The 25,059-nt window shown below is 33.9% G+C and overlaps 1 long non-coding RNA gene across 2 annotated transcripts in view; it reads right to left on the bottom strand.

Moving 5' to 3' along the window:
* LOC134474064 (uncharacterized) overlaps positions 1-25,059 on the bottom strand; it is a 42,997-nt gene that overhangs the window by 15,127 nt on the left and 2,811 nt on the right. For both annotated transcript variants that reach the window (XR_010044653.1, XR_010044652.1), the window contains exon 2: positions 24,166-24,225. This is a non-coding gene — a long non-coding RNA (uncharacterized LOC134474064). The remainder of the gene's footprint in view (positions 1-24,165; positions 24,226-25,059) is intronic.

Genomic DNA, 25,059 nt, shown 5'->3' on the forward strand with positions numbered 1-25,059 from the left:
CTCCTTGATTTGAGGATTTGTATTCAGAAGTCTGCTGTGATTTTGATGTATTTCCCATTAAAATGATGTTTCTTTACTTTATATACTTTCAATATTCCTTTCTTGTGTTGAATTTCTGGAATCTTATTATGTGCCTTGATATAGACTTATCGTGTTCATGGCTTTTTGGAGTTTTACATGCTTCTTTACTTGTATGTCATATCATTCAACTGTTTGTGAAGTTCTGTGCCATTAGTTCTGTGACAAATTTTTTATAGCTTTTGCACTGTCTCCGGCATTCTCACTAACTTCAGTCAATCCTATGTTGTTCTTCTTTGCTTAATTTTGTAGCTGTTAGACTGATTTTTCATAGTCTTTTGCTGTCTTTAAAATATGAGTTTTTTCATGGTCACTAGCTACAATCCTGTCTTCTAGATCTGATATTCTATCCTCACCTTCATTCAATCGGTTATGTATACTTTCAGTGGGGTTTTAATCTCCCAGATTTCTGTTTGGGCCTGTTTTATGAATTCTGTTTCTTTCCTGAGCACTCGTGTTTTCCTTCATTTTCCTGAGCTTCTGGATTTTTTTTATCTTTATCTGTTTTAATGTTTTCCATTTTGATCATAATTCCTTTTTGCACCTTAGTCTTTCATTTGTTTTTTTCACTTCTTATGCTATCACTTCACAAGGTTCCAGTGACTGGCTTCTGATTTTTCTCTATCTCACTGTGCTCTGTACTTGTCCTTGTTGGGCTGGGTTCTGGGGTTACTGTGTCTTGCAGTCTTCTTTACATTATTTTTATTTAATTTTGTTTTCTGTGTTGAGACTTCCCCAGTAAATGTCTGTACCTCAGCGATGTCTTCTAGCTGTATATGGTTCTTGGTCTTTGTGTTTATCATTAGAGTCTACCTTCCCAATGTGTTAAGGATGAAAAGTTGCTATTTTACTCAGCATCCATTCTTTAGTGCTGGACTATGCTGATGTTTGTGACTCCACATAATCACAGTGTTGTACAGGTGAGAAAAACTGATTGTAAGACACATGATATTATATCTAAAATAATATAGTTACCAATAACATTAGTCTCAAATACAGACTGGCTACTGACAAACATAGTAACTTTAACCTGATACCTTTAACAATAGGAGCAAATTATACCATTCTATAACAGAATCCAACTCATACCAGGAGCTTGTATGCAGTGACTTTCCCCCTTGGTAGAGAGATTATCCCCTGTTGCAGGGGAGTGGATTAAGAGGGATAAGGGGCAAGATAGAAAGATAAGTGAGGGCCTGTATAGTAGGAGCAAGGCTAGAAGGCAAAGCATGGTCACTCCAGTTTTGGGAAACTGGACGACTCAGGAGGAAAAAATGGAACAGAAAGCAAAGGAGTATTAACATAAAGCAGAAAGAGGAGGGATAATGGTTACTCATATGAAAATGTCATAAAATCAAGCACAATAATTAATGAAAGAGAGCAAGAAGATGAATAGAAGAAAACAAGAGGTAATAAATCTAAGACATAAAAGAATGAAATAAGAGAAAAAGAGACAAATGACAAAAACTGAAAATAATCAGAAAAAAACCATGACAAAACAAAACACTTAACTGAACAGAAAAAGGAAAATCAATCAAACAAACCGGGTAAAATAAAAATAGTGAATTACTGTTATTTCTATAGTTCTGCAGTAGGTCCACATTGAATCCTATAAATGTGTTGCATACTCCAGCCAAGTACGCAGTGAAATTTGTGCTGGGTATTGGGCTGATTTTGGCCTCTGAATTTTTGGGTTATAGCTAGTCTTCTGTTGCTGGAGGTCTCCCAGAGCCCTTTGATTAAAAAAACAAAGGCAGCCCTACTCACCTGCTTCTGTTCATCTTGTCTGTGTGCCAAAACACAAGGCTGGTTCGCCTAGTTTACTAACTGCTGACTCATACACTCACTGCTGCTCAGGACGTTTCCATACTGCTGGACCCACCTGCCCGTCATGTGTCCTCACCCACCCCCAGGCCCCTGGTGGATCACCGGGGCTTCCTGCCCTGTCCGGTCCATCATGTGCACCCCCACAGGGGACTTGGAGCATTGCTGGGGAGAGTTTTAAAGTGAAAAACAAAACCTACATCTATTATATTCATTCCCATTAAAAATATGCTATATTTCTGAAACACCTATAGTATGTGGCCATAATTTATAAGGGATTAATCAATATTTTGTGATAGTTTGAACAAAACAAAATCAATTAGAAGCTGCATAAAAACAAAAATGTTTATTCTGGCATGCATTTTCAAACAGTTTTGAGAACTACATGATGAGAATGCACTTCATGGAATTGTTTGTCCTTACTGAAATTCAATTCCAGTTATGACCCTGAGAGATGATTAGTAAACTTGACTTTTTAATTAGCATTTTGCATAATTCATTGAAATTATAATGCACTCATGCATTTGATTGTCAAGTCTCAGATGTGCCAGTGTGAAGGTATAATTTTCTCATCTAAATAACACTTCCAGTAAAACCTCTAATTTCTTAGAATTCTATTGTTTATGACCTATTATTATTCACTTTTTAAAAGTTCAGGAGTGGATTTTGAAGTCAACTTGTATTATAATGGGTTGTTTGAGATTGTGGGAATCAAAGAAAGCTAATATTTTATTTATTTATTTATTTTTGTTACTGGGAATTGAACTCATGACCTCACATTTGCCAGGTAGGCACTTACACCATTGAGCTAAGTCCCCACCCTCAAACTAATATTTTAAAAGAGCATTAATGTTATTTTAGTTAAAGCTACTTGATTACAATTAAGTAATTTTTAAATGCACAAAGTATGATTCTATTTAAAATCACTACAAAATTATATAAAAAATTAGAAATTATAAAGTCAAAAAATTATGGGATCTTCTGTTTTTTGCCTTATTGGCCAAAAGTATTATGAACATAATAGTTATATAGGATTCACCACAGTATATTTAGGTGGTATAGTATAAAGCCAAGCCTGTAGGATAAAGATAAGTAATTGTCATTCTGTGTCTGGATTCATGAGATAAACCCTGGTACTTAAGATATAATAAGTAATAATTTATTGATATCTGTCAAATAGATAACTTCTCACCCCTTCCTCAAAGTTATATTTGCATACTTTCAGGTTCAATACTTTCTTCCATTTAACTGGCAACCCACAATCTAGTAATCAGCCCTGATTCAGCCCTGCTGATGAAAGAAAAGATAACAAAAACAAAATATTGAGTGAGAGATTCAAAGTGATTGATTATTGGGTACTAAATAATAGTTAGATATGTGCAATAAGATCTGGTGTTATACTATTCAGCAGGAAACAGATAGATAACAATATACCAGATATTTAAAATGCTAGAGGAAAAGATTTTGAATGTTTTCACTAAAATATTTGGTAATGTTTGAAAAGATAGATGTGCCTACCTTGATTATATATATATATATATATATATATATATATATATATATAGTACCAATTAATATCTATAAATTTTATGTATAAATATAGAATAAAAAATATGGAATATAGTTGCTCAAAAAAGTGGAAGGTTGCATCTTGTCTTCATTTAAAAGTTATAATGACTTCATTTTCCTTTCTGTGCACCAGACACATTTTTACAATTAATTAAGCATTTCTGAATGAAGTGAGAGCCCTTGCAACTGGGATTGCTGGCCATTGGTCTTGTTTACAAATGAAGTAATTGAGTACCCACACAGGTGGATAGTTGCTGCCTTTTGTGCCAAAATAGATTTTTGTGCTATTGAAGCTGAGAACATTGGCCAGCAAAACTACTATTGCAAACATGTGTGGCCATGCTAACTGAGATTTCTTGAGAACAGTGTGGTGGAGTGAATATTGGTGTGTGGAGTAAATGCTTCCTTGGGACATAATTTAAAAGCACTTCTTACATTTCTACACTCTAACAGAATTTTTATTCCATGGGTAGTTGTGAAAAGATCTCTGTATTGCTCCTGGAAGGCCCCCATTTGTCCCTAGTAGATAATCCTTCACAGCAATTTTACAGCGTCTGGCTTTAGGTAGCTCATAAAGCAAAGTGGAGCATTGCATTCATGGGAATGCTGACGAGCTGAGACTGGCTTATGTTGAGGTTCACTGTTGTTTTTCCAGGAAGCATTATGCTATTTCTCAAAATTCTTTCATGCTAGGCCATTTTTTTGCCCTTAACTTACAAATGGTTGTATAAAATATTGAAGTCACTGTCAGTTGTGTCTGATAATATTTAAATTAACTGTATATTTATAAGCATAAAGGATCTAAAGTTCACAGAAATTGCTAGATATTTGGAAGGCATATTAGAAATAGTAATAATATATTTATTTGCAGTATAACAAAGATACCTTCCAAAGAAGGAAATTGATGAAAAATATTCAACCAAGATTAACTTGTAGACTTTTAAACTGAAATTTACATTAAATTAATCTTCTAATCACATTATTTTTGGCTTCATGTATTGCATGTATTGCTTTTACCATCATTCAATAATTATTTCTAATAACAGTCCTGATTTTCATTAGCAACTTGACTGGATGAAAAATGCAACCAGATAACTGAAGAAACATTATTTTTAGGTGTATCTGTTACATATCTCCATAGAAGACTAGCTAGGGCCTTGGGGTTCTGGATAGGGAAGATAAACCTAGAGTGTTGGTGAGGACCACCGAATTGTTTAGCATCTAAATGGAACAAAAACATGGAAGAATGAACCCTTTGTTTCTGTCTTCTGAAGCCAGAGTGATCATCTTTTCCCAGCCTTGGATATCAGAGCTCTAGTGTCTCCAGTTATTGTGCTCTGGAACTCACTCCAAGGGCTGGGTCTTTGGGTTGTCAGAATGAGAGATCATTAGCTTTCCTTGTTCTGAGACTTTCAGATTTGGATAGAACTAACCTACTATTTTGTCCTGGCTCTCCAGCTTATACAGAACCCATCTGAGATTTCTAGCCTTCCAGTGTGTTAGGGATCACTCCTCTTAGTAAAGGCCCTCTGGTTTATTATGTCTGTATTTACAGCTAATTTGAAGCTCTATCTCTTGTTTGTTGTTTTTAAAGAACCTTGATGTGGTCATGAAATAATAATATTACAATGTCAAATAATGAAGGGCTCAAGGTTCGGAATATGTTTAAAAGAAATATTTCTAAATATCATTCAAATGAAAAGAACAACAACAACAAAAAAACACAACTATTTATAAGGACATCTCAGAAACCTTTGGCTGATGAATGCTCCCAGAAAACTTTCAACCAGGAAGTCACTCATCTTTGTTTTTATTTTTTTTCCAGATTTATTTTCTTTTTTCCTCAGCCCATCTTGGTGATACATAATGAATGTATTCACCTTCGGTCATTGGTCCATAGACATATCTCAGTGTAATTCTTGTTGTTTTCCTCTTTCCCTCCCTTCTCTCTCCTACACTCTGCAGATCCTCTTCCCTTCTCCACAATTTCATCTCCATTTTCTACCATCTTGATTTATTGTGCTCTCTAAATTTTTTATAATTTGTCTTTCTCATATAAGACAATTTGATCTCTAATCTGCTCTCTAAATTATTTATAATTTGTCTTTCTCATATAAGACAAACAATTTGATCTCTAATCTTCTGTGCCTGATTTAAATAAGAATAGTGAGAGGAGAGTAAACCATGCTTGAAGCATATTGTCTTCTCATGTGCAAATCCTGTACTTGGAGATTTCCTTGATTGAGAACGCTGTCCTGGTTCCCCTACTTTGCCAGTAAGCTGACATGTTTAAATCAATGTTGTGGTTTTACATTAACGTATCTAAGAAAAATATCATCCCACAGCCATCTGCACACTGTTCTTTGGTGAAGGCACATAGTTCATTAAACTCTGCTGTGTCTATAGTGCTAGTCTGGGACATTTAAAAGAATTACTTAGCTATCTCAGCTGTGATGCTCAATGTTGTTCACTTTGTACTTCCTTTTTTTTTTTTTTTTTTTTTTTGTTTTGTTTTTGACATGTGGCTCTGAAAGAGACCAATTTTTACCTCAATCAAGAGCAATTTAAAATGAAATATATGGAGAAAAATATGCAAGTTATAGAATCGTTTCCAGAACAAACTCAGAAAGAAGAATGTCAAGGAGTTGATAAAGCATTTCACAGGGAAATGTAGTTAGAAAATTATTCATAGAAAGCATCTTAAATTCTCTATAGCATTGCTTACTCTACCAGATGTTAGAGGAGGTTGATAGGTGTTGTTTTTTGTTTTTTGTTTTTTTTTTCTTGTGATTATTTTGTTTTTTAGTATCGGGATTCAAACTCATGACCTCATATTGCCAGGCAGGCATTTATGCTACTGAACTAAATCCCCTGACGGATAGGTATTGTTTTAACTATTATTAGCATTATTATCATCAATCATACATATATTTTCTATTTGAAAATAGCTTATTTAGGCCTCTTGCTCAGAATGTAAGAGTTAAACATAAGTACATGAGCTAGATATTCAATATGCTTAATACACAAAGTTTGAAGAATTAGTGAGTTATAACACATGCCAGAGAAAAAAATGTAATGAAAGAGAGAGACAAAAATGGAGAAGCTTTAGAGTACTTTCGTCCCTTTCATTATTACAGTATCTATTATACCTTTTGGATCTTATTATTCTTTCAGTTTTTATTATTTTTTATACTAGAGAGACAATGTGATATGTATGTATGTTTAAGGGTGTAAGATAGATAATCAAACTACGAAGTTTTTGTTAGCTCATTAGACAAAACAATTTGTATTGTCATTGTTTGATTGTGGTCCACTTTTTATGATTTGATTTTGTAGCTTGAACAACTATTTCTAAGATATGTGATTTATCAACTAGTGATTGCTTACTATTTTTTGAAATTCACTATTATTTCTATCCTTTTTCTGTTTTGCATTAGTGCTGATTTAGTATCATCTTGTTTTGAAGTCCCATCAAATCTGTATTCTTCAGTCTCCATTGGTCTTAAGGTTGTATTTGTTGGATTTTATTATATATGATAATATAAGCAAAAACTTTTATAGACAAGGAGTTTATATAGAAACCATTGTTCATTTTCTGTTAATTGGTTCTAAATACCCTGTAATAATGTCATTCTCTTGAATGGTTTTATAGTGTCATGATATGTTTGGTGCTACAGTATAAGAAGTTATACTCAAAGACTTCAAGGAAAGAGATACTATGGTAACTATTTCTATGTCAGGATGTCTTGTGGTGAAACACTGGTTTGCTTAAATGGTTATGATTTGACCTTTGCTGTTCTGTTGTTATGCCCTCTTTTATCTCAATTCTCCTTTTTAAAAATTATTTACTTTTTTCTTTTTATTTTTTTAATTAAGGGAAAAATAAAAAAATAGCAGGATACATTACAGTAACTTACTTTGATTTCCTATTAACTTGATTTGAAATCCTGTAATGCCCTCACCATCTTGTTTTGACTAATTTTCCTCTATTCTGCTTTGCTTGATAGTACCAAGATCGAAAGTATAGGCATAACTGTGAAGACAATAAGAATCATTATGACACCCATTCTGATTGACTATTATTTTCTTTTAAAATCCTGTAATGTCTCCAATGTTTTGGTTTTATTCTTTACTGTTTAGTTCAATTTTATTATAACTGCCAATTCTTCTTAAAATAGCAACAGGCAGTATGGTAACCATTGTTGATCACCTTATATTTTGTTTTTACATTATCTATTATGTCCATCCTTTTGATTTGACTGACTCTGTTCTGATATGTCGCATTTGGTTTTACTCTCTTCAAAAAAAAAAAATAATAATAATAAGAACTGTGGAAGTAATAAAACCCAAAATGTGTAATTGTCATTCTACAAAAAAAAAAAAAAAAAAAAAAAAAAGAAAGAAAGAAAGAAAGAAAAGTACTCTAAAGGTTATAACTGCATATTTATTTATGTGTATAAGATAGATAACCATATTACAGAGTGTATTCTTGGATCATTGAATAAAACTGTTTGCACTCTCACTGTTTCAAAGTCCACTTTATGTGCTTCAATTTTGTAACTTGAACAACTATTTCTAAGATGAGAATATGTAATCTATTACCTAGTGATTCTTACTGTTTATTTTTTAAATTTTATATTACTTGTACCCTTTTTCTATTTTTTTCCTTTTTCTCCTTAAATAAAAAAATGGAGAAAATTCTACAAATAGTAAGTATTGCATTAACAGTTAAATGAAGTATACTGAACACAAAACATGATAAACAAGTAATAAATCCAAATCCTATAAGTTCACCAGGTGATCAGGTCACTGCTAACAAATTTCATAACAAATTGGTAATGTAAGGGTATTATCTCACCACAGTGAAGTGCTTTTTGTTTCCAGTGATGCTTTGAATTACATGTATTAAGTTATTATCCTATAATACATTCTTTCATAAAATAAACATTAACTTTTTTCAAGCAAATTCTACTTATTCAGTATTTATTCTTTTGGCACAGGCCTGAAAATATTTATTACATAATGGTTTGTCTTAATAATTTTGTTTATCATTTAAAATGCATTTTCAAGCATAATTAAAATAGTACTCAGGTGTAGTATTCAATCAAGTAGTTGCTTTAGCACACATTCCGTCACTGTTCACATTTCTTCCTGTTTTTATTCAGTTTAGGCTAAGATCCTACGGGTTAGCACTATCCACAGCCGGGGTGAGGCCTCACTCTTCAATAAATTAGTCATCCAGCCATACCCAGAGCTGCTCTAAGGTCATCTAGTCACCGTTTCTCATTCAAGTTGGCCCCATAGTTAACTATCACATGTGCTTTACAAGATTGATACATAACAAGAAGCCAATTCACCCTTCCCATCAGCCTGCTCAAGCCATACTGGGCCTGAGAGGGGTAATAAGAAGCCAGTTTGCCTTTCCTGTGAGCCACTGTAAACCTTCCAGGGTCTTGGAGGTGTAACAAGAAGCCAAATTGCCCCACCCATGAGCTTCTGCAAGCCATGTGAGACACAGAAGCAGAAACAAGCCTATTTGCCCTTCCCATGAGCCAGTCAGTTCACAGGCTGGGAGACAAGAACACCACACTCTCCCATAAGCAACTGGCCAATTCAGAGGAGAGACTGAGTTGATAGCAACTGAGGCATCAAAACAACCTAATGCTTGTGTTGTCTAATTGACCATGTAGGCCTAAGGCCAGTTGTCTGAACATCTATTAAGAGGATAAAAATCAGCTGCATGGCAAAAGTGTGATTTCCTTCTGTCCTGTTTTTGAAATCCAACATTGTTCTCACTGTTTCACTTTGTTCTGTTTTATCATTTTGTTTGAGTCAATATTCTGTTTTGATTAGTTTTATTCTGTTCCATTTTGTCTCATTTTATTATGTCTGATGGTATGAGCAGCAATTTTGAAGATAACAAAGAGCATTCTGGTAGCCATTGTTGATTTTTTGTTATACTGTTTTGAAATCTTGTATCACTTTCACTGTTTTGATTGTCTTTATTGGCTTATTTTGCTTGGTTTTATTCTCTTCAAACCATGTTATCATTCCTTTTGTTGGCAGGTTTTATTTTGTTCTGTTTTGTTTGATTTTATTATGTCTGATGGTATGGTCAGCTATTTTGAAGGAAGCAAGGCACAATATGGTAGCAACTGTTGGTTTTCTATTATCTTATTTTGAAGTTCTGTATCACTTTCGTCGTTCTGTTCAGATAGCTTCATTCTATTTTGTTTGGTTTGGTTTTATTCTCTTTAAAATAAAATTTAAAGATTCATAAGATACTATTTTGTATAATTTATGCTCTGAAAAAGTCTGTTAAAATAGTTAAATAATTCTTTTGTACTGTAAACTTTCTACTGAGGATGGATTGTGCTGCTTTCTTCATGGTAGGATTTATTCATGTTCTTGATGTTTACAGTCTCAGTTTACAGAGTTTTTCCATTTTCTGTGTTTTTCTGCTAATTTAATTTCCAAACTCTATATTAACTTGCCTATTTGTTTTGTGATTAAGTGTACCAAATTCCAACTCTCATAATGTGTGTTGTACTATTTACAACATATCTAACTTGTGTGTTTTGATAACAAACTTGCATCCTTTTAATTTTAACAAACTTGCATCCTTTTAATTTACATATATATATATATAATTTACTCATATATATAATTTATATATATTTATCTATATATATATTATTATATATATTATAATATATTATTATATATACTTTTAATTTACCTATATATAATTTATATATTATAATACATATAAAGTTTATAATACATATATAATGCATATACATATATATTATAATACATATATAATAGTTGGATTCAGTGTGATATTTCTATCTGTGCATGCAGCATGGAGTGACCATATTGTGTTAACCTTCCTCCATCCATGCAAGCCCCAGCCCTCAGCATAAACTGTAGTCTTTACTAATTACTGTTTGAATTTCAGGTTATTCTGGGTTTCCACATATGACTGCAAGAAATATTTCTCCTTCTTTACTTGGCTTATTTTGTTTTACACTGTGTACTATGCTATAGTTATATCTACTTTCCTGAAAATGAAAGGATTTCATTTCTCTTCATGGCCAAATACCTCGTTATGTATCTATACCATGTTTGCCTGTTCAGCTGTGGGCCATCACCTGGATTGATTCCATATCTTGTCTCTTATGAATACTGCTGTAATGCAGATGAGCATGAAAGCACCACTTTTAAAAAAATTTTTATTAAAAAGGAAAAAGAGAAAAAACAGAACAAAACAAAGCAGTGTAAGGGTACAAGTAATACAGAACTACAAAAAAAAAAAAAAAAGCAAGAAATCACCAGTTAATAGATTATATATTATCATCTTAGAGATAGTTGCTCAAATCACAGTATCAAAGCATACAAAGTGGACATTCAAACAGTGAGACTGCAGAGTTGTGTTCAATGATCCAACCAAAAACATTAATATGGTCAGCTATTTAACACCCCTAAACACTCTTGCTGTTGTATCCTTTAGAGCTCTTTTTTTCCCTCTCTTTTTTACAAAAAAATTTACACATTTTGGGTTTATTACTCCTTAGTTCTTATTACTTTTGGGGAGGAGAGAAAAAAGTCAAATAGGGCAAAACAAAGCTGTCAGTCAAAACCAAGGATAGACATAGCACATAATGTAAAACAGAGTACAAAGTTATCAACAATGGTTATCAACAATGTCTCTTGTTTCCTTAAAAAGAATTGTTTATCTCATTAGATATTATAAAGTTGAACAAAACGGTAGAGAACAAGACCAATAAAACTTAGGCATTGTAAACATTACAGGACTTCCAAAGGAGACAATAGTCAAACCAGAATGCGCATCTTAGTGAATCTTATTGTCTTCAAAGTAGTTGCCTATACCCTCAGACTTGATACTATCAAACAGAATGGAACAGAGTCTAATCAGTCAAAACAAGATAGTGGGAGTATTACAGGACTTCAAAACAAGTTAATAGGAACTCAAAAAAAGTTACTATTATATTACCTGCTAATTTTTTAAATTTTTCCCCTTAATTAAAAAAACATAAAAAATAACTAAATAATTTTTTTAATGAATAAGGGAGAGATTGAAATAAAACAGAACATAACAATATAACAATAGAGGTCAAAGCATGACTGTTTCAGCAACCTAGTGCTTCTGACCAAATAACCCGACTTAATAGTAGTTACCATAGTGTCTGTCTTTTTCCTTGAAATATTTGAATAAAACTTCATATACTATAGCTTCAATTATTTCCATATCAAGAAGCCCAGAATAAAGCCTTTCCAATTAATAAGTGAAAATTTTATAAGGCTTCAAGGCCACATGATGAGGAATCATGATTACCACATTTTTTTATATATTTGAATCATTACTTACATTAGGGAAACTATTTGGTATTCACACATGCGAGATTGATTTATTTCACATATGAATATGGTCTCAAGCTGCACTCATTTATTGATAAATATCTCAAGGTGATCCTTTTTTTATAGCTGAATAATACTCCATTGTATAGAAATACCACAACTTTTTTATCCATTCCTCAGTTGTTGGACATTGGGTTGTTTCCAAGATCTGGTGATTACAAATTGTGCTGCTATAAACATAGGTGCACATATATCACTGTGGTATGATGCTTTCAGTTCTTCTGGGAATATGCCTAGAAGTGGAATAGCTAGAATAAATGGGACTTCCAATCCCAGCTTTTTGAGAAATCTCCAGACTGACCTCCACAAAGGTTGTACCAGTTTACATTCCCACCAACAGTGTAGGAGAGTTCCTTTTTCCCCACAGCCTCTCCAGCATTTGTTGTTGTTGGTTTTCTTGATCCTGGCTATTCTTTCAGGAGTGAGATGGTATCTCAGTGTGGTTTTAATTTGCATTTCTCTAATGACCAATGATGATGAACATTTTTTCATGTATTTATTTGCCATTTGCATTTCTTCATCTGAGAAGTACGTATTCACCTCAGATGCCCATTTTTGGATTGGGTCTTTGAATTTTGGGGGTCTGAGTTTTTTCAGTTCTTTATATGTTTTAGACAAGAGTCCCTTGTCTGAGAGAGAGTTCACTAAAATCTTTTCCCAGTTTGTGGGTTTTCTTTTCACTATGCTGGAGATTTCTTTTGACATGCAGAAACTTTTTAATGAGAAGTGGTCCCAGTTATTGATCCTGGGAAGTATTTCCTGTGCGATTGACTCCTGTACATGAATTCTCTACCCGTTCCTATGTCTTCAAGGTTTCTACCCAATTTGTCTTCCAATAGATTTAGTGTTTCTGTTTTAATATTCAGATCTTTGACCCATTTAGATTTTAATTTAACACATGGTGATAGACATGTGTCTAGCTTTAGTTTTCGGCAAATGGAGAGCCAGTTTTTCCAGCACCATTTATTAAAGAGACTATCTTGTTCCAGTGGACCTGCTTGGCTCCTTTATCAAAGATAAGGTGGTTGAATGTGTTTGTAGTTGTGGTTGTATCTTCTAATCTATTCCATTGATCTTCATCTCTGTTTTGATTCTAGTACCATGTTGATTTTACTACTGTTGCTTTGTAGTACAACTTCAAGTCAGGGATTGTGATGCTTCCTGCTTTGTCTTTGCTGCTTAGAATTGCTTTGCTCTTCTAGGTCTCTTCTGGTTCCAGATGAAATTGAGGAGTGATTTCTCTAGATCTATAAGGCATGTTGATGGTATTTTTATTGGGATTGCATTGAATCTGTGTAACAGTTTTGGGAGAATGGCCATTTTCACAATGTTTGTTCTTCCTATCCATGAGCAAGAGATGTCTTTCCATTTTCTGAGATCATCTTCAATTTCTTTTTTCAGTGTATTAAACCCTAACCCTAACCCTAACCCTTTCACTTCTTTTGTAAGAGTAATTCCTAAATATTTCATTTTTTTGCTTGCTAATTTGAAGAGTGTAGTTTCGCTTATTTCCCTCTCTGTGATTTTGTTGTTCATGTATAGGAATGCTATTGATTTCTGAGTATTGATTTTGTATCCAGCCACATTACTGAATTTATTTATTGTATCTAAGAATCTTTCAATGGAGTTTAGGGGGTCTTCTATGTAGAGTATCATGTCATCTGCAAACAATGATAATTAAACTTCTTCTTTTCCTATCTTTACCCCTTTTTTTTCTCTCTCTCTTGGTAAATTGCTCTGGCTAGTACTTCCAGTACTATATTAAATAGGAGTGGTGATAAAGGACATCCTTGTCTTGTGACTGATTTTAAAGTAAAGGCTTTCAATTTTTGGCCATTTAGTATGATGCTGGCTGTTGATTGTCATAAATGGCCTTTATTATATTGAGGTAAAAGCCATCTATTCCAATTTTCTGTAAAGTTCTTATCATGAATAAATGTTGGACCTCATCGAAGGCTTTTTCTGCATCTATAGAAATGATCATGTGATTCTTACTTTTGACTTTATTGATATGGTGGATTACATTTATTGATTTATGTATGTTGAACCATCCTTGCATTCCTGGGATGAATCCCACTTGGTCATGGTGTATAATCTTCTTGATGATTTGCTGCATCCTATTTGCCAATATTTTATTGAGGATTTTTGCATCTGTGTTCATTAGGGAGATCAGTCTATAGTTCTCTTTTTTAGTTGGGTCTTTCTTACATTTTGGTACTAGAGTAATATTTGCTTCCAGGAATGACTTAGGAAGGATTGCTTCCCTTTCAATTTCATTGAATAGTTTGAGGAGTGTCGGCATTAGGTCTTCTTTGTATTTCTTGTAGAATTCTGCAGTGAATCCATCTGGGCCTGGGCTCTTCTTTGTAGGTAAGGACTTAAGCACATTTTCAATTTCAGTAACAGAGATTGGGTTATTCAACAGTTTTACATCGTCTTGATCTAGCTTTGGCACTTCATATGTTTCTAAGAATCTGTCTATTTCTTCTGTGTTATCAAACTTTTGAGAGTAGAGGTTTTCGAAATAGGTGTTGATGAACTTCTGTATTTCTATTGGGTCTGTAGTGATTTCACCTTTTTCATTTCTTATTGCATGAATTTGAGCTTTTTCTTCCCTTTTTAAAATAAGGTTGGCTAGGGGCTTATCGATTTTATTTATTCTTTCAAAGAACTAACTCTTTGATTCTTTGGGTTGTTTTCTTAGTCTCTATTGCATTGATTTCTGCTCTGATTTTTATAATTTCCTCTCTTCTTTTGTCTTTTTGCTTGACTTGCTCTTCTTTTTCTAGCTGTTTGAGGTGTAACATCAAGTTATTTATTTGTATTCGTTGTGTTTTCCTGATGTGGGAACTCAGTGCAATAAATTTTCCTCTCAGGACGGCTTTCATTGCATCCCACAAATTCTGGTAAGTTGTATCTGCATTTTCATTTTCTTTTAGGTATCATTTAATTTCTTCTTTAAATTCTTCTCTGACCCACTGATTACTCAAGAGTGTGTTATTCAGTTTCCATGTGTTTGTGGGATTTTTGCAGTATCTTTTATCATTAATTTCTAATTTCAGAGCACTATGATCCGATAACTTGCAAGGGGTGATTTCAACTCTTTTGCATTTGTTTAAATATGTTCTGTGAGCTAATATATGGTCTATTTTAGAGAATGATCCTTGTACTGCTGAGAAGAATGTGTATTCTGATGTTGTTGGTTGGAACGTTCTGTAAATGTCTATGAAATCCATTTGTTCGCAGGTGTGATTCAGTTCTGTTATTTCTTTGCTCATTTTCTGTCTGGTTGATCTGTCCCTTGGTGTCAATGGAGTATTAAGGTCTCTTGTTACAATTGTGTTACTGACAATTTGAGTTTTCAGTTCTGTTAATAGTTGTTTTGTATAACTGTGTGCTCTGTAGTTTGGTGCATATATATTTAAGATAGTTATCTCTTCCTCTTGGAGTTATCCCCTTATGAGTATGTAGTGGCCTTCTTTGTCCTTTATGGTCATTGTTGGTTTAAAGTTCACCTTGTATGCAAACAGAATGGCTACTCCTGCCTTTTTTTGGATTCCTGCTGTATGAAGTATTGTTTTCCATCCTTTGACTTTCAGTCTGTGAGTATCCTTCTGGGTTAGATGGGTTTCCTGTAAACAGTATTTGGTTGGATTTTGTTTCTTGATCCATTCTGCTAGTCTGTTTCTTTTGATTGGTGCATTGAGACCATTTACATTAATGGTTATTACTGTTAAATGCTAGTTGATTGTTGACATGTTATCTCTCTACTGTTGCATTTTTATCTTTCTGTTCTGTTTAATTATCTGCTTTGCTTAGTGGTTTTTTCCTTTGTGTATCTAAACTGTCTTTCAATATTTTTGGAGGGTTGGTTTGGTGTTCATGAAGTTCTTCAGCTGTTCTTTGTCATGGAAGTATCGTATTTCACCATCAAATTTGAATGATAGTTTTGCAGGGTACATCAGTCTAGGTTGGAAATCATTTTGCTTCAGGATCTGGAATGCTTCACTCCATGCTCTTCTTGACTTTATTGTTTGTACTGAGAAGTCTGCTCTGATTCTGATAGGTTTTCCTTTATAAGGGATCTGTCTTCTCTCTGACAGCTTTTAATAACCTATTCTTGTGTTGGATTTCTGGATGGTGATTATTATATGTCTGGGTGTGGTTTTATTTTGGAGTTCTATATGCTTCACTGATCCTGATGTCGGTTTCTGATCTCATGCTTGGAAAATTTTCAGCAATTACTTCTCTAAATATCCTCTTGACATCCTCTATGTTGTCTCCCTCTTTTTCATTAATCCCTATCATTCTTATGTTATTTTTCTTTGCATCATCTTGCAGTTGTTGAATTGTTGTTTCCTGATTCCTTGTTATTTTTAAAAGATCTTTCCTTTCCTGTTCACTAGCTGCAATCCTGTCTTCAAGGTCTGAAATTCTATATTCACTTTCATTAAGGCGGTTCTTACAACTTTCAGTGGAGTTTTTATTTCCTGTATATCTCTGTGCATCTGCATTATTTATTCTGTTTGTTTCTTATATTACTCGTCTAGGGATTCTATCTTTTTGTTTAGTTCCTCCAATTTTTTATCTGTGTTTTCTTTAGATATATTCAGAATCTCTTTTATTTCTTTTATCATTTCTTCTTTTACCTGGGAGATTATTTCGAATTTGAATTTCTTTAAAGCTTCCTGGAGTTGCTTGTTAATTTCAGTAGCTATTGTGTCCGATATTTGAGGTGAATGGCATATATTTTCTTCTATATACATTGTTCTTAGGGTTTCTTGAGATGGGCTGGAGGTTTGAGGTTGTAATTTGGTCTTTCATTTTGTCATTTTCCTGTATTTCTGTGTTTCAAGTGTTATTTGAAAGCTTCCTCAGGTCTGTTGGAAATCCCCTTCTATATTTGCAGCTCCTGAGACTCTGGCACCCCATTACCCCAAGCCACAGGGCCTGCAGAACCAATGGCCCTCCTCTGCCTGTTCAGAACTCTGCGGTTCCAGATAAGCTCGGCCTCAGGGACACTGTGCACCCACCTGCCCGTTGGAAGCTCCACAGCTCTCCAAGTGCAGCCGGGATGCGAAGTGGGATGTAGATGCCTCAAACCCACCTCTCCACTTCACTGCACCCGGAAGCCTGGAGGGACCCAAACAGTCTGAGCTTTGGGCAGAGTGTGCTGAGCACTCACCACAGGCTGCAGGGTCTCTGGAACCTGTGATGCTCCACTGCCCACTGAGACATCCACAGTCCTCCAGACACACTGGGAGGCTGATGCAGTCGCTCCAGATCGGCTCAGCCCCTCTTCTGCATACCAATGGGTAGGTGCGGGAGTCCCAAACAGGCTGGGCTCCTGGGATAGCATGGGCCCGCCCACCCATTGGAAGCTCCACAGTTCTCCATGTGCAACCAGGATGGGGAAGCGGATGTAGAGACCTCAAACCCACCTCTCCACTTCACTGCACCGGGAAGCCTGGAGGGTCCCAAACAGTCTGGGCTTTGGGCAGAGTGCGCTGAGCACTCACCACAGGCCATGGTGCCTCTGGAACCTGCGATCCTCCCCTGCTTGCTGAGATATCCACAGTCCTCCAGACACATGGGGAGGCTGATGCAGGTGCTCAAGCACAGCCCCATTTTTGTATTGTGACTTCATTTCTTTCACATAGGTACCCTGGAGAGGTATCGCAGAATCATATATTAGTTCTATTTTTTAGGTTTTTGAGGAAGCTACATATGTTTTGCATAATGATTGTAATAATTTACATTTCTACCAACAGTGTATATGGTTTGCTTTTTCTTATCTGTTTACCAGAATTTATTTCTATTTCAGTAGCTATTCAAACTGGATTGAAATGACATCTCACTGTAGTTTTTAATTTGTACACCTCTGATGCTAATGCTATTGAGCATTTCTAAAATACATGTATTGGCTGTTTGTAATTATTTGGAACAGTAGCTGTTCAGATCATTTGCCCATATTTAAGCTGTATTGTTTGTATATTGTTAAGAATTTTTGTTTCCTTGGTGTCCTGGATATTACTTCTCCAGCAAGTGAATACTTGTAAATATTTTTGCTATTGTATATGGCAACTCTTCACTGTGTTGTTTCCTTTGCTGTTAGAAAGATTTTTTGTTTGTTTGTTTGTTTGTTTGTATAAGGTAACCCCACTTATCGTATCTATTTTTGCTTTAGTTTCCCATGCTATTTTGGGATCCTGTGCAGGAAACCATTGCCTATAAACGTACATTCTTGCCTATCCTATGGAGTATCATTCAATGAAAACTGTTCCTCAGTGAGGAAATACCTCATCACTTTCCTGATTCCTGGGATGTTACACAGATTTCAAGCACTTATCGTCCCCTTTAATTATTCCCCTTTCCATTAGAAAGATATCATACCAATGCTCACTTTTCTATTTACATAGTTATTATTTTTGTTTTAGTGAAACAGAATTTCAAGCTAGCCATTTTTATATTATTGCTAGAGACTGCAAACTCACCCTTTCCCAATATGAAAGATAAAGAAATTCCAGATACTAAGTGAAAAATAATGCATTAATATCAGCATCATTAAACTGTAAAATTCTTTGAACATCTTATAGTAACTAGAGTGTAACTAGTAAAAATTAGTTGGAAAGATAAATAAAGGGTAACTAAATTCTAGAACAATATGCATACTCACAAACACACACCTGACAGGAAAGGTCACAAACTAATGAGAAGAAATATTTCAATAAAATAAAATCTAAGTTTAAATCAGGGCCCTTAGATTCTAACTTCTATGTAGTAAAAATATTGTGCATACATTTGTAAAGTGCCATGAAAGAATAATTCGGTAGAAATAAGAAAAAGATATGTAAAAATACATATAAATATAAAAAAAGATGTCTTTTCCAGTGTATTCCAGAACCAGAAATCATGAAAAAATTTATTACAAGATTTGAATATATAAAAGTAAATTCTCATTTGTCATCAAAATTTAATCTAAGTTAATGTGGCATGTAAGTAACATGTCGGTATTTTAGTCACTTCTAATTTTCTGGCCACTCACAAAATTTCATAAAATGCTAGGATCTAAATTAGAAAATTTCAGTTTTAAAACATATAACTCAGCAAAAAACCAACTAAATTAATATTTGAAATGATAAGATTTGACACTAAACCTATCAGAAGTAAAATGAAAATATTAATGTATAATTTATGACTAACAAAATAATATAAAACATGTAATAAATGTGGCAAGGAGTCATTATTAAAACTGCGAAATGCCACATTGTCAGACTATAAATATTTACTGAATTATGTGTATTAAGTAGTGAAATAATTTTACATGTCTCTAATGAAAGAATCTACAAATTAAAAAATCAATTCTCTAAAAGTTATTGAACATCTCTAGTATAGTTTTAATAAAAGATTTTTGGTGTTATAGTTAGGCAGGTAAGACAAAACAATTGTGATGAATGCTTGAAAACTAACAAAAACAATGATTAGATTTTCTTACAGATGAAAACTCTGTCATTGAATATCTGTTATTTCGGCATTTGATACCCCCTTAAAGATAGCAAATGGCAAAACCCATGAAAGAGAGAAATTTTAGATTTACTATGCAAGTTATTCTGTATAAAACTTCTATATACAGAAATTACCATGAAAAAAATAAAATTGGTTTTCCATAACGTTATAAAAATTCAGTAGAATTGTTATGCTAATTTTAACTTTTATGTTAGCAAGATTAGTGTGAAGAGAGCATACAATGTTTACAGTTAGAGAGAAATAGTTATCTGTTGTGAGTTGCTAGCCATAAGAAAATTGGTACCAGCTGTTGGAGAGTTTGCTGATATTGATGTGATCATTTCAGTTTCACTTTTAGGAATTTATCCTAAAAGCACTCCAAAAACAATTATGTGGAAAAGTTTATTGAGATAATTCTCGTCTTACTATATTCTTATTTTAAGAAAACCAGAATTATGGCTTCTTTTGAAATAGAATATCATGAATTCTATTTCATCTGTCTGGGATACTACACATACAAATATGCATAGTATTTTCTTTTACATGTGTGCTATAATTTTGTAGATAATTACTTATCTCAATTTTGCACACTACTTTATTGTCACAATCAGTTTTTATATATTATGTGGCCTATGATTTCATTTTGTTTTTTTTTTCAAAAAATAATTACAGAAAACAGGGTTTGCTGTAAAATGTCAGAAATAGCTACCTAGGCAGATTTGCATTACAAATTTTTGTTATTTGTTCATTAGTTGTTTTTAAAAGTGTATTTTTAGTTTGAAAGTATATAAGTGGACAATTTATCTAAATAAATTTTCACCATGTATAACATTTTGTGATTTGTACACTAATTAAGACACTGTGAGGCCCAGCATGGTGGTGGCACACTCCTGTAATCCCAGCACTTGGAAGACTGAGGCAGGAAGATCATTGTGAGTTAGGAGAGCAGCCTGAGCTACAAAGTGAGCTCAAGGTCAGCATAAACTGCCTAGCTAGACCTGCGTCAAAAAGACAAAAAAAAAAAAAAAAAAAAAAAAAAAAAAAAAAAAAAAAACAAGACACTGTGAAGATTGATTGATTGTGTCAATTTGAATAAGAAATGCCCAACTAAACTGGCTCAAACTGGCTCAGCATAGTTCTGCATGTGGAGACCCACCCTAGGGAGGATTGTCACCAGAATGGTATAAAGGGGAAAGAAGGCAGAAAGGCTTGCTTCTGTCTTCCTCAGAGAAGTTCCCGTCTTCACTCTCACCTTGGACATTGTCTCCCTTAGGTCTTCTAGTGCAGACCCTATGGCATGGGCTCCACCAGACACTGCATCTGGGCCTTTGACTGGGTCCCTTGCCCGCCCCCCTCCTGTGCACAGCCAGACCTTTAGCACTCTTCCACCCCTGACTCTGTGGGCGACCATGATAAGCCATCCTGTAAGGTCTTACAACTTTGTATGTCTTGCATTAAATCTGCTTCTCTTGTCAGCACTGACAAACACAGACACCTAACATTATGAGCACCTCAGAGACCAGAAAGGCACTCGCTGTCATATATTGATCAGTGCAAAGTTGTACAATAATCCTTACTTCTGATACTAGAAATTAGTGTTACACATTTTTGAGCTTTATATATTTAGATAATATACATTTTTGTCACTATTTTTATTTAATTTTATGTAAATTTTCATATATATGTGTATGTGTATATTTAGCCTTCAAATTTATGTTAAAGAGATCATTTTGAGTTGAATGTGGTGAGACATTCCTGTAATCTGGGAGGCTGAGGCAAGAGCACAGCAGGTTCAGGCACAGATTGACTGACTTAATGACTGACAAGACCCTCTCTGAAAACATGATTTTTTAAAAGAGTGCTGAGAATGGTGCTTAATAGGGAAACCTTGAGTTCAATTTCCAAACCAAGCAAATAAACAAGCATCATTTTGTCCTCACTCTGTGAGGTCATAATCTGTAAGATCACACATCAGTTGTTCATTTACAGAACTACATTGACCGACTGCTCTATTTGGCTTTAATTGCACAAAAATGAGACCTGACTTTATGATGATTTTTGTCTTTCATATTTATAAATATAAAATAGTTTGTATTTATAAATATAAAAGCTAAACTTCATTCAAAACTGAATTACTACATTGTTTTCTGTATAAATTTAAAAATCAGATTGACAGTTTCTACAAGAATAAAATCTTTCTAGGATTCATTGCATTCAATTGAACAAACTCATATTAATAATATTGATATTTCTAATCAATAGAATATTCAATAATTTTAAGACTAACTTCTTTCAGAATATTTTACAGTTTTCTATTTGGGTTTCTAGGACAAATTAAATATATTTGGAGGTATTTTATTCATTTTGTAGATTATTTTCACAGTAGTTTTAGATTCACAGTGAAACCGAGCATGAAGGTGAGCTCCTCGGCCCCCTCTGCCATGCACGGCCTCTGCCACTGTGCGCATTCTGCACTGGAGCGGTGCATTTGCTGCCGCTGTTGAACTTACAGTGGCACAGAATTATTTCCAACACCTTGTGTATTACAGTGAACTCTCAGCATTGTACATTTTGTGAGTTTGGACAAATGTTTCCATTGTTACAGCATCACTTGGAAATTTTTAGTCTTAAAAGTGCCCTTTAGTCCACCTGTTTATCTCTATATCCCCCTGACCATGAACAGTGGCTGATCTTTTTCCTGTTTAAATTCATACTTCTGAATGTTCCACAATGTCCTAAAGTTGAAATATAAATGTAGATATACATCTATATATAGACATATATAAAAAACAGATTTCTATATTTAGCAATATGAATCCACAGATCTCATAGCTATTTTATTGATACATAGTGATCATTGTCTGGACATGTCACAGTTTATGTATCCATATTGTTACTAATGGAAATCTTGACTTCTCTTGAATTTCTATAATTATATTAAGCTTCTATAAAAAATTATGCACAGACTTCTTAGTAGAAGTAAGGAAATTATGTAGCCTACTTTATGGCAAAGTGTGTGCAATCAATTGTATAGGAATACCACATTTCTTTTTCCTTACTTCTATTAAGACATATAGCCCTTTTCCAAGATTTAGCTATTATGAGTTGTACGGCTATATTTATAGGTGCTCTTAGTTACTTTTTCTGTGCTGGAAAAATCACCAGACACCCACAAGTTAAAGGAGGAAAGGTTTACTTTGCTAACAGTGTGTAATGGCTTTAGCCTGTAATTGGCTGGGTTGAAGGCAGGGTGACATGGCACATGGGTGTGGTGGAGCTGAAACAGTTCATGGCAGGGCAGACAGGAAGCAGGAAAGAGCAAGCCTGCCTTCTACATTTTATTCTATTGAGGCTACAATCTTGGTGCCAGTCACCTCCAGAGTGGGCCTTTTTTCTTTAATAAATTCATTCAACCACATCCAGAACTACACTAATCCAATCAGTGAGCGAATCCTGTTATCAAACAACCAAGATCCAGTATCACACACTTATGATACGTTTACCTCCAAAATCCCACCAGGCAGCACTTAAGGCCTTGAGGGGAGCATTATAGATCTACAACATAGCAATAGGCACATGTCACTGCAGTATGATGTCTTTAACTCTTTCAGGAAAATACCTACAAGGAAAATAGTTGTGTTGGATGGAATTTCTGTTTTAAATATTTTGAGTAACTTCCATATGACTTCCCACACTGAAATTCCCAACAACATTGTAGAAGGGCCCCTTTTTCCTTGAAGCCCTCCAGAATTTATTATTTGATTTCTTCATGATTGTCATTCTTTGTGAGTAAGAAGGAATCTCAGTGTTACTTTAATATGTATTTCTTTATTGGCCAGAGACAACAAATATTTTTTCATGGATTGTGCATTTGTACCTCTTGTTCTGAGATTTATACATTCATTTCAGTTGTCTCTATTTAATTGTCTTTTATTTTGGATGTCAAGTATTTTTAGAGTTTATATTAGTCCTATATTATGCTTCAGCTGGAAACTCTTTATACAATCTGTAGGATTTCTTATTCTGTTGGTTGTTTCCTTTGCTATGCAGAAGCTTTTAAACTCGACATAATTCCATTTATTTATTCTGATTTTATTTCTTGTACTATTATGGTTCTGTTCAGAAGGACTTTGCCCATATTTTGAAGATTTTTTTTCTATTTTATCATCCAAAAAGATTATTTCTGTTTTAGTACTATGATCTTCAATCCATTTTTATCTTAGTTTAGCACATGGTGAGAGATAGAGGTTTAGATTAAATCCTTTGCATGTGGATAGGTAGATGTCCCAGAACTATTTATTAAAGAAGTTTTCTTTCATCTAGCTTATATTTATGGCTTCTTTCTCAAAGATCAGATAGATGAATGTGCCTAGCGTTGTTTTTGTATCCTCTATTCTGTTCTATTGATCCACATGTATTTTTTATTTCTGTGCACGTGTATGTCTGTACCAAGTTGTTTTTGTCACTGAAGTTTTACAATTTGAAGTCTGGGACTGTAATGTCTCCTGGCATGATGACTCCTTAGATACTTTATTGAATTAACCTGCAGAACCATTTGGACTTAGAATTTTAAACTACCATTGCATTTTTTTAAATGAACAATATTAAACTCATCTATTTCTTCTGTACTACTTTATGAATAGTAGTTACTCAAAAATTATGGTGTGCTAGAATAAAATATTATTTCAGCAAAAGCCAAAATGACATTAGTATTTATGAAAATACTCTCCTTAGTTTCAAACATACCTATCCCATGATTCTGTGTCTTTCTCAGGCAGTTCTTGAAGTCCAATTTCATGATGGTCTCTATGAATTAAAAAATCAATGATGCTGTTGAATACCAGAGGGAAAGCCAGAATCATAAAAATGTGGTTGGTCTGACCACATCCACACTGTGTGGCTTCTGGCTCTTCCCCAAACCCAAACGACAATGAAAATTAAACATTTTAAATCAATTTGGGTCATCAAGGTACCACTGACACCACACATAAAGAGACTGACAAAAGAGGAGCTTAAGGTCTGCTTCAAAAAGTTCAAGAATGATTGGATAAGTAGATTCTAAGCCAGTGGAGATACTTTGAGGGGGGTTAATAGTAATGCATAGTTTACTATAATTTTTAATATAAACACTAAATGTTATGATCACATCTATAAGAATTTTGCAATATTTCAATTTGCTTTCTCTCAACTGGTATGTAATTGTTGTCACACGTTTTACATAAATGCAAATAAGCCACATGCTGCATTGTCACTGTTAATTCTAATGTAAGTAAATTTTTTATAATAACCAATATATCTGATATAATTATGAGTGCAGTCAACATTTCTCTTTCTATACATTATCTGGATCTGATTTATATTTTAGTATGATATCATCTTTCTACTGCCTGAAGAAATCTCTCTTACATTTCTTATGGTATTGGTCTGTAGCACAGGAACTATTATCGCTTTTATATTTAAGACAAATTTTTCTTGAAAAATAGTTTCAACATGATAGAATTCTAAATAGCTCAAATATTCTTTCAATAAATGGTGAAAGAAACTAGCATTTCCACATTGTGCCATTTACTTACTTTGCTTCTAGTAATAAACCTACTAATATCTTTGTTTTTTTTTTTTCCAGTTTAAGTAAAGTGTCTT

Source organism: Cavia porcellus, unplaced genomic scaffold (genome assembly GCF_034190915.1).
Source record: "Cavia porcellus strain 051 isolate PalLab524CR breed Dunkin Hartley unplaced genomic scaffold, mCavPor4.1 scaffold_30, whole genome shotgun sequence".
NCBI lineage: Eukaryota > Metazoa > Chordata > Mammalia > Rodentia > Caviidae > Cavia > Cavia porcellus.